Source organism: Triticum aestivum, chromosome 4B (assembly GCF_018294505.1).
Source record: "Triticum aestivum cultivar Chinese Spring chromosome 4B, IWGSC CS RefSeq v2.1, whole genome shotgun sequence".
Taxonomy (NCBI): Eukaryota; Viridiplantae; Streptophyta; class Magnoliopsida; order Poales; family Poaceae; genus Triticum; species Triticum aestivum.
In genome coordinates this window covers 272,927,574-272,938,160 of record NC_057804.1, presented here as the reverse complement: position 1 = coordinate 272,938,160, position 10,587 = coordinate 272,927,574, and the positions used below count along the sequence as shown (strand labels likewise).

The window sequence follows — 10,587 nt, the reverse complement described above, 5'->3', positions numbered from 1 at the left end:
GAACTGATGCAAATTTTATGAAAACGATGCCGATGCAATGCGCATGATGCTATGAGATGAGATGCATAACAAGAACAAAATGCAAAACAACAGACAAAAATCCAACCACGGAGGAAATAATAAATCACATCTCCGAAAAAGGCAAGAGCCGAAGTTACGAATGTGGAAAGTTATATCCGGGGCGTTACACCCTGCCAGATCCCTGGCCCGCTACCCTCCCTCCACACTGAGTTGGTGTGACGGTTCGGTTGGGGAACGAGGCAATCTCGCAACCCCCTTCCATCCTGGTCGTCTTCGCCAGGTTTGAGTCTCGCGTCCTGTAGTCCATAGAATCAGAGAGCCAACACAGTTAGGGAACAAAAAAATCATGCATGCACCATTGCAGGATCCCTCACCCCAAAGGCACCATCTTGAACATATTGATTCCTCTCATCTGGACGCAATGCTAGTTAAAAATATTTAATGTTGCAAGTACTGTGTTGATATCTCTATGTGGCGTACCCTTTTCTTGGGTTTGATTTCACTATGTCATGTGTGTAGTGGATCAGCAAATCAGCAATGAATATATGTGAATTAGTATGAACATGTCACGAATATGCTTCCCCATTTTGGTAGCAACATCAAGATAATTTGTATAACAACCTCAAATATCCATGCTTCCACTTAACACTATTTATGTACCAAGCGCACCCGTTTCATGCTTCTTACCCAGGTGCTTTTATAATGTACTCCCTCCGTCCCATAATGTAAGACGTTTTTTGACTCTAGTGTAGTGTCAAAAAAACGTCTTACATTATGGGACGGAGTGAATAATTATTTTGCTTCGGGAACTATAAAAATGCTTCCATTTACCAACAGAAATTTGGTTCTGTTTCGAAACATGCCAACACAGAAGATGCATCCTCATCTTGCTACCAGGCTTACTTCTTGTATCCATTCTCTGTTTTCTATGCTTCATACCAATATTAGTTATGTTGAGTTCCCATGTTTTCATGCTTCCCGTAATTTTATGAGAAATGTGCCTCCCCATTTGGCGGCCATTTTTGTTTTCTTTATTTTTCAAGTTTCCATGTTTCCAAGTAATGCTACCTACGAAACCAGTGCTATTTTACTTCTAACCTCGGTGTTTCTACTTAGTAAACATTTAGTTTTGTTCGTCTATGAAACTGCTTCCATCCATTAAGTGATAATCTGTTCAGTTTGTACGCTTGACAACACAATAGATGCATCCTCAAGATGGTACCGATCTTACTTTCTTATCAACTATTAATGATGTACAGTTCATACCAAGTTCGCTAATGTTGATTTTCCATATTATCATGCTTCCTACATTCTTGATGCACCGTGCTCAACAAATTAAATAAGCTTTCTTTATTTATAATGTCTTGCTTTCATACAAGTATTTTCCTCGGATAGGGAATGTATGATTCATCAAACGTATGCACCTAAATCTGGCCCGCCAAGATCATACCTGTCAATCATGTAGATTTCACAAATCAAATTTCTATGTCTCCATTGCATGATAGCATAAAATCAGTTATTTGTGTTACCAATGCTTCTTATTTTTATTTTGTTTTCTCACATATCTTTCCATGGTGACGAGGGGGGTGCCCGAAACCAAGGCCGGATGTGTCTACTTCAGAGGCGACGAGTCAAGTTCGCACTTTGATCGCCATGGCTCAGACGTTTGGGGTATACAACTTCAAGGGTGGCACAATGAAGAAGATCAGAACGCTCGGGCAAGGGCACCTCAACTTCTTTGGGGATCACACCTTCCCTCACATGATGGCTAGTTCACTTTTGAATTTCCAACATTTGAAGTATGGAAGCAATTTGACTTCTCCTATTGAAGCATACTCTCCATTTGGCAGTAGCATTTTCTCCGCGGCCAAATCACTAATTTGAATTGGAACCATGTGTAATTATGAATGGAGATATTTTATCTCTTCGATGGAAGCAAGATACTATTTATTTGGAAGCAATTCTTTAGTCAACGGAAACAAGGTCGTGATGCTTCTCAAATATGTGAAATAATTTTCCCTCAAAAAACATGTGGAATTATTTTTATTTTGATGGAAGCAAGTTTGAAGCAATTATCTAGTTGATGGAAGCAAGATAGCTAGTGTGATGCTTCTAAAACAAAATATCAAGTTACATAGGACATAAAATGTCAAATAAATCCAACCTGATTTCATTCACCAGAGAAGCAAATTCTCCGCTGATCTATATTTTTAAAGTAAGTGACAGATACACAAGATTATAAACAAGGATGCAAATTTGGATAACGTTTGTGAAAAAATTGCCCTAAAATCTGTAAGTCGTTTCCTAAAGCAAAGGATCCCATGCATATCGGCAATAAATCCCACCCACGTAATCAGGGGAACAGATACGCATGTACATAATTGACGGAAGCAATCCCAGGGAAGCATCGATCGGTAATTTCGTGCAGACCTAAATCAGAAGATCAAACGTACATCCTGCTTCCGAATCCAACAGTCTATGAGTTGTCTGATGGATGCATTTTTTCAGTAGTCTGATGCCTAGTGGTGCCCTTAAATCTAACATGTTTGTTTTGTTTTGTTTGTGTGAATGCAAGCTAGAACACAACAGGGCCAAACTTCATATTACTCGACCCAAAATTGTCTGAAATTCTCTTCAAAATGGCGGAAGAGCAGTTATCATTCATACTCTCATTGTAATGTTCATTAATTGCTCAACACATTATTTTTGTTGACATGAGCACAGCCGTTAGTCCTAACCCACAATATACAGGTGAGGTCAATACTATCTGACAAGAGTTGTGAATGTGTTCCTTTCGGGACATGGTATGCTACATGTACAATTTGCTATATCTACTTCACATGGGTTTCAGTTTCAATTTTACATCCCGCATCTCCTGAGGGCTTGTAGAATGTCAACCACAAGACACCTTTCGTTGTTTAGTGACTCTAGCCAAGTTCTCTGAAACTGCCCGGGTTAGGTTCTGATCCTCAAATCTGATATCCAGATTAAACCTGAGAAAGGCACATGATACTGGGTTTATAAGCAGCATAGATCAACTAAAGGCGTATGGAAAAAAGAAGAGGTGAAGATCTCTACAGTTCTACGCTCAAGGATAGAAAAATTAAGTGCACCTACTTGGGATCGAGGGTTATTTTCTGAATTTCTTTGACAGCGGAACTTGCTGCATATAAAGCTATCTTTCCAACCTGCATGTTTGATGACAAAACTCGTAAGGTTCCTTTTTGTTCCGAACGGTAAGTGACATAGGCATAAAGCAACTGCTCGATGACCAGCTCAGTTGTGAGGTACCTCAAGCATCTTCAGTTTTGCATCATGATGATTTGGCAGGCAGCGTATCTCTTGGCCCATACGAGCCGACTCCCGCAAACTCTCAGGCGACAAAAAATCCAGAGCCAACTGAACCGTAGACTGAACCATTTTTAACAAAAGACGATGTAACTATATTTGCATACGATGAACCATTTCAAAGAGTAGATCATCCAAAGCAGTAAGGTTCAGTATAGCAATCTGAGATAGCACAAAATCACTTGAAGCATACCTGGAGATTTTTTACTTGGTAAGGACAGCCAGCTGGAATAAAAACAGCCTCGCCAATATGTTGTTCAAATGTCCAAGGTTCAATTCCTGTAAGAACGTACAAATACAGGTGACATAACGCAAATTAAAAATATACAAATAAGATGCAGCTAAATCATTAGTCTGCCTCGTATGAGATATTACTAGCATACTGCTTGGACTTCGACAATTCGCGAAAAGGGGGGGTGTGATTTCTTGCCACTGCTTACTTGGGCCTTCAACAATTTGCCTCTGGCTACTTTGCAATTGATATTTTGCACTTTTTAGTTGGGACTTCGAGGATTTGCCTCTTACAGGTGGGGCCCACATGAAATCCCCAAATTGCCCATGTCCTCGCTCGACCAAGCCAACAGACAAGCTCTTCCTGTTTGTTCATTCCCCATCTCTCTTGTGACTTGCCACGGGGAGCGGATCCGGAGTTGGCGGCCATGGTCGCGCTGGCCAACACGACCAAGAGCCATGCAGGTCCACATCTCAGCATCACAGTCCCCCCCTTTCAGACCAAGATATGATGCCTCTGGCTCTATCCGTCGCCGGTGAGCAATCCACACAGAAAGTGCTAGATTGATTATGGACGTCGATAACTGCCACACGTGTGGCAGGAAAGGAGACGCACCACACGTCTCTAATGCAAATAGATTGCCACGTCATCGCATGCATGCATGCGAGAATCTTTTCGGATTTTCAGTTTTTAAAATGTTTTATCTCTTAAATGAAAAATCCGATTGAAGATCCGTTTTCACCATTAAATCCCTCGCGACAAGATCTTCAAAACTAGATCTCATATCGATATATTTCGACAAAAAAAATTTTGGTTAAAAGTTGCCATGTCTATTGCACATGAATTGCCATGATATGTTTCAACTATTTTCTTTTACATTTAGAAGTAAATTTTAACATATTATAAAACGAAGAATTAAGAAACTAGACTTGCCATGCACCATAAACTAAAATTGCCATGATACATGCACTTAAAATTGCCATGGTTCAATAAAAAAATATTTTCATGGTCAAAGTACTGGAATTGCCATCATCAAAAAACTAAAATTGCCATGATCTACAAACTAAAATTGCCACATGGCAACTTTAGTTTAAGCACTATGGCAACTATAGTGTAAACATCATGGCAACTTCTGGGCAAAAAAAAAATTCGTTCAAACATATCAACATGGGGTCTAGTTTTGAAGATCTCGTCGAGACGGATTGATGGTGAAAACGGATTTTTAGTTCGCTTTTTTATTTAGGAGATAAAACATTTTTAAGCCGAAAACCAAAAAGATTTCTGCCGATGTCATCTATTCTTACGTGGCAAAATGAGTGGTGATGGAGGCGTGTGGGCGATCTGCAAACGCCCACACGTGTGGGCGTTAGTTTTTTCGTTGATTATTCCATGGCATCACGGCAAGCATGCAAGCAACTGATCGATTCTTCCATGGAAGCAAACACGGGATTTTGTGACGCTAATACACATCAGTGATTTATCCTGCTCCAAGCGCAAGGACTATGTGTTGCATCAGCTGTCGTTCAGAACACAAGAGTATACCCGGCTGACCACTGTGCAGCCAAGAGGTGCGAGCAGCACCAGCAGCACTACGTGCAGCAGCGGCAACCAGCAGTACCTGTTGTAGAACCATTAGGTGGCCGCAGCGGCGAGCAAGGGCAGCACAGGGCAGGCGGGGCATCAGCGGCGGCGCTGACTGGCAGGGCTGCTGAAGCATTTGCCAGCGCCGTTCCGCTCCCCAGCCGCTGCGGCACACTCGGCTACACACGATTCAGGGATGCCGCTGTCACCGTGCAGGCCCTCGGGCTTCCTCTACAAGGGCCACCTATCGCTCGTCTCCACAGTGCCGGCCGTGCTAGTTCACGCCCACCCAGGACCTACCATGGGACCTCCTCTACAAGTTCATCTTCATTGGCGCCGGCAGAGAGAACTCGAGAGGCAGAAGAGCTGGGACACTGGGGATTTCTACTTATTTTTCTGCCTCTTCAGTCAAACAGGCACAAGGGTATTGTTGTCCACTGTTTTGTGCATATATTACATAAAACACTTGTAACTAGTACTATTGTTTTTGACTGAAAAGGGGCAAATTCTCAAAGTCCCAACTAAGAAGTGGCAAAATATCATTTGCAGAGTAACCAGTGGCAAATCATCAAAGTCACAAGTAGTGGCGAAAAAGCATATTCCCCACCAAAAAGGATGTAGATAGAAGTATCGGGTTGGGATTTCCCAGTAAACAAGACCTAGCAAGCAGACATTTGGTTGCTCTCTTTCAAGCAAAGAATTGGTAATAGTTACATTTATTGATTCGGTAGGAATTTACTCCCTCTGTCCCATAATGCACTAGTCAAAAAACGTCTTACATTATGGGACAGAGGGAGTAGATGGCACATCATCTGCTTGATGTGGTATTGCAATAAAGTAGTATCATGGATTGCCCAAGTCTGAGAAGTTGGCAAAGTAAATGAAATAAGCTGCTATTGTGCATCAGTGAAAGGAAGTCGGTAACTATTACATCTACCAACTTCAAAGTGATAATCTTTATTTGGTGTACTTACCATATTGATCCTTTAATACCCTTTTATGATGCTCCCTGAGATATACAGCTTGATCATAAATAGGATGCTTCACCTGAAACCAAAGAAATAGTATTCTCAACATAAACATATTTGACAAAAGTGGTTCAACCAAATTTGGCAGAGTAGTGAGAAGTAATTACAGAGAGCATCGCCTGACTGTTATTTGTAAGTTCCTCCCAGTTAGAAGCTAAATATTTATTCAGCATCGGCACATCCTGCCTGCGGAAGACATCCCAAAGAGCACCAGGCTGAGATCTTTCTACACCATTAGTTTTTGGTTGCTCTGAATGTGATGAACTCGATAGTTCAGCAGAAGATCCTACAGAAGGGCTGCAAGACTTAGAAACTGTGTGTTCAGGTGATTGTTCCCCCATATCCAGATTCAAATTTTGCACAGGTGCATGAGCATTTACATGCACTGCCATCCCATTAGCAATCCTTTCCGGCTGCTCAGGTTGTAGACTCTTTGGACATAGGTAACGCATTTCAGCTCTATGCATTAACATGTGTACCTATATAGAGAAAAACATAGCATTAGCCATGTGGTGTATTTATTGTATTTCATTAATTTATTAAATTGCCAAGAAACAGATCAAAAGGTAAGTTGCGACATCAGCCAGCATTCTCTAGTAAACGGATGTTTGACTTCAGTAAAACAAAAAGAAATTTGAAGTGTAAATTATAGCAAAAGGGCAACTTACCACATCACCCATCTTAACCATCAGATTTGTCACTGAATCGCTTCTACCAGGTTGTTGCTGCCTTCCATATGCAATAAGCAGCTTTAGGCCTACTTCAGACTGTAGGGCATCTGGGGGTAACTTAGCCGCAAGGTTAAGAAAGCCCCACTTAGAATGGATAAAGTCTACTAAGGGAAAATTGACAATGAACTCTGGTCGCTGGCATAACAGAAACTCCTCTAATACGCTCACTGGAGGCCAATCTTTCAATTTCAGCATCATTAACTTGCCATCTTCTCCCTTGTGACCATCTGAATAACCTTTGATAAATTGGTTGAGCTTGATATGCACCTGAATTTTTTTTGTAAAGCAGCATATAGATTTTAGGATAGCCATAGTACACAAAGTGTTTAGTTTTCTACTATCTTCCCTTTTCACTTCTTCAGTCATGATTATAGGATGGGGTAATGATGTTTGAGAAATCCTTGTACAAACAAAAGTAATTTTCATCACCTACATCTCTTGGGGCGAAAATTATGCTTCTTACAGTCAAAGCCGACTAGCAACAGTAATATTATAAGTAATAGCATGCCACTTCAGAGTCTATAAACAGAAGTCGCAGTGATAAGATCATTTCAAATAGAAAGTGAACAACTGTTAGTTAGATAGATAAACTAGTAAGTAATACTCCCGTTTTACCTCTGATTGGTTTGAGCAGTCCACAGCTTTAACTATGGCATTTTCATCCATTTTTTCATCCATGATCTCCTGGATTCCTCGCCAAATACTTAACGGGTCCCAACTTGATGATAAAGAAGGCTCAAATGCATTCCTAACAATTACAGGCTCCCCATTTATCCAGTGTTTACGGAAATGGACAATACCCTCGTATTTTAAGTTCTCCAGTACAGAAGAGTACACAGAATTCCCATCAATACCATCACTATCTGAACATTTTGAGAGACCAAAGTTATGGCGACCAATTGAGTCCAATCTTCTGCTATCGTTACAGGATGAGCATCCATTCTCAAGATCATGTGCTTTGCAACCATTAACCATTTCTTGAGAACTCTTTACAAGCTTACCAATCCAGTTTATTTTGAATATTCGCCTTAATACCAGCTTTGAGGAGCCACAACCACCAGCCTCATGAGGCCCACAAGTGATGCTGCCATCATTGTTGACTCTCCATGTAGGAAACAAAGATCTGATGCCAATATCATTTGCATCTATCGGCTGTGGGAACAACTTATCGTTGACACTTGCTGCAGATGGTTCCAATCTTGCTCTGTCACTCGCACTATCTTTATTTGTCTCTACCACAGGACCTTTACTTTCAGCATATTCTCCTCTGACTACATTTGTCTGAGAGCGCCTAATGTCTCGACAACAGTCAAGGCATAAGTCATACAAACAACTTGGACAGTGTCGATGATAATCAAACACTGGCACTTTGCAAAAGTCACTGCAGAAAGGTAATTTATAAGGTATTACACTATAGCTTAAAATTATATTGTAGGAATAATAAAATCCCAATGATAAAAGCAACAGATAGAAGAATGCAAAAGCAGTACCAGCACATTTGCTCATCAGAATTCATCTTTGCCCTAATGATGTCCATCTTGGGCCCTATTGCATACAATATGTTATGGTGCTGTTTGAAACATGCAGAGTTACACAAAGGAGGGTAAGAGGGAAAATAAGGTACCATAAGCTCTTGTTTCAACACCTATTTCAAAGCATTGGTTGGAGTAAATCTGCTTTAGCACTGGAAGAACATATGCCAAAATGCTATGAAGATATTTCAACTTATCTACAACAGATATCTCCTGCACCCTTGCCTTAAAAGAACAAAAGAAGTGTTACATAAGAAAACTCATTAGAGGATGGAAATCAAATACATGGAAAGAGAAAAGGAAGAAAACTCCCAACAGGCAAATTTGGTTGGATGTCACATGTTGAAACACCTAAGTTAACCAACTTGTGGCATGCCACAGCTTACGCAATGTATGACAAAAAGATGTGTCAACTACATGTGGGGCATAGTGATCAAATAGTGGAACATGTTACAAGTTTGGCAAAGAAACAAACACTAAGCTAAGAAAGTCAAAGTTGGCTAACTTGGTGTTGCAACTTGCAAGCTGTGCAAATTGTGGAATTTGACTCAGTTAGAGCTATGGTTTAGCATCAAGAGGGCAGTTTTGTAAAAGTAACAGTAAGAATTGCTCAGATACCCTGCCATCAACCAAACATGCCCTACATACCTTAATTAAGTTGTCTCCTTGTAAGCAAAATTTGCAGTTACAAATGCCACGGCATGCTGGACAAACCTTTTGAATATCATCTATTGCAATGTCAGAGTACCTACATTACATATTCTATTAGTAAGAAAAGTACTAATGAGTCTGTAATCGAATCTATAAAGCCGAAATGGCCAAGTATGCACACCGTACAGTGTAAGGTGCCAACATACGCAAATTTCTAACATGCTAACCAAGCATAACCAATAGCAACAAAAACAAGGTGCTTCCTTGACAATGCAACAGTCCCCACGGTGAAACTAAAATTGATCTTGAGCAATATATTTTTGAGATCCTAATGAAATCAACATCATGAAAATATTTTTCAAGTCAAGCGCACTCTCATTTTCATATGATCACTCTAAATAAAAACTGTTACTGATCAGAAGTCAGTGGCTCGACAGAACTGTTTCTACTGTGACCCAAAATATGAGGGGGACTAGTAAACCTGAACGGAAGGTAGTACATGTTATTGTTAAGACCCAACACAGAACCATTAAACTCTAAGCAAGAAAATATTCTTCCTGTTTAGCCAGCTCAAAGAGCATGAAACATTAGCTGTTAGTCTGTCACCCTGAACACCTATTCATCCCGCAACCGTTGCAACTGATCCTCTTAGTCCTTAGCAACTTTTTCCAATGTGCACAGCCACTGCATGCTCCACTTCCTGCACTGACTGTTTCTCATACACTGATTGTGGAGTTCATAACTTGTGTTACCCGCATCATTGCCGTCAGCATTGATCGCCATCCCAGTTGTTTGACGGCGTCTCTCCATCAAATTGGTAGTGTACCAAAAAGGTGTGTTTGTACATGATATTTTGTATAAATGTAATTGAGTGAGATCAGATCTTATTCTCTTTTCAATTAGGCCATATTGGGCTTGTTCTTGAGAAGGGACAGTCAGAAAAAAATAAATCACATGGGTTGTGGAACATTAACTTTTTATTGTTATGAACCAAGACAATGATTAATTTTTCCTTTAAAAGGCCAAGGCAGAGGCTATGCTTCTGAAATTACCAAGTAAAGACACTAACCAGGAACATCTCTATGTGCTTCAGCAACATGTTCCAACAAGAATGCCTTCCTCTAGGATTTGAACCAACATGTTCCTATGATTTGGCAGTTCCTATGGACAAGTGCCTTCCTCTAGGATGGAACTATTTTTGAATCAAGATTGACATTCTTAATAATAAGTAAGTGTAGGACAGTATAATCCATATCGCGATATACCATCTGGAGATGCAGCCGTCGCAATACCCCCTCCTGTCACAGCTGGTACACCAAACGGCATTGACACTCCTCCGGCATTGGTGGCAACTCGTCTTCACCTCCGCACAGCCTTGCAGCCCTACAGAGGCTCCCCCGACTAGCTCCTGCCGTCACCGACATGTATCACCAACCCTGATCAGCACCCAAAGCAGCGCAAGC

At 40.8% G+C, this 10,587-nt stretch overlaps 1 pseudogene across 1 annotated transcript in view; it reads right to left on the bottom strand.

The window, feature by feature from the left end:
- Positions 1 to 2,639: 2,639 nt before the first annotated feature.
- Positions 2,640 to 10,587, bottom strand: part of LOC123091971 (lysine-specific demethylase JMJ25-like) — a 9,125-nt pseudogene continuing 1,177 nt past the window's right edge. Inside the window, exons 2-13 of the transcript XR_006443968.1 lie at positions 10,390 to 10,549; positions 9,122 to 9,221; positions 8,566 to 8,698; positions 8,432 to 8,486; positions 7,557 to 8,322; positions 6,879 to 7,208; positions 6,318 to 6,689; positions 6,157 to 6,229; positions 3,563 to 3,648; positions 3,313 to 3,432; positions 3,139 to 3,209; positions 2,640 to 3,014 (exon numbers count right to left, since the gene is read on the bottom strand). The product of XR_006443968.1 is annotated as a lysine-specific demethylase JMJ25-like (transcript). The remainder of the gene's footprint in view (positions 3,015 to 3,138; positions 3,210 to 3,312; positions 3,433 to 3,562; positions 3,649 to 6,156; positions 6,230 to 6,317; positions 6,690 to 6,878; positions 7,209 to 7,556; positions 8,323 to 8,431; positions 8,487 to 8,565; positions 8,699 to 9,121; positions 9,222 to 10,389; positions 10,550 to 10,587) is intronic.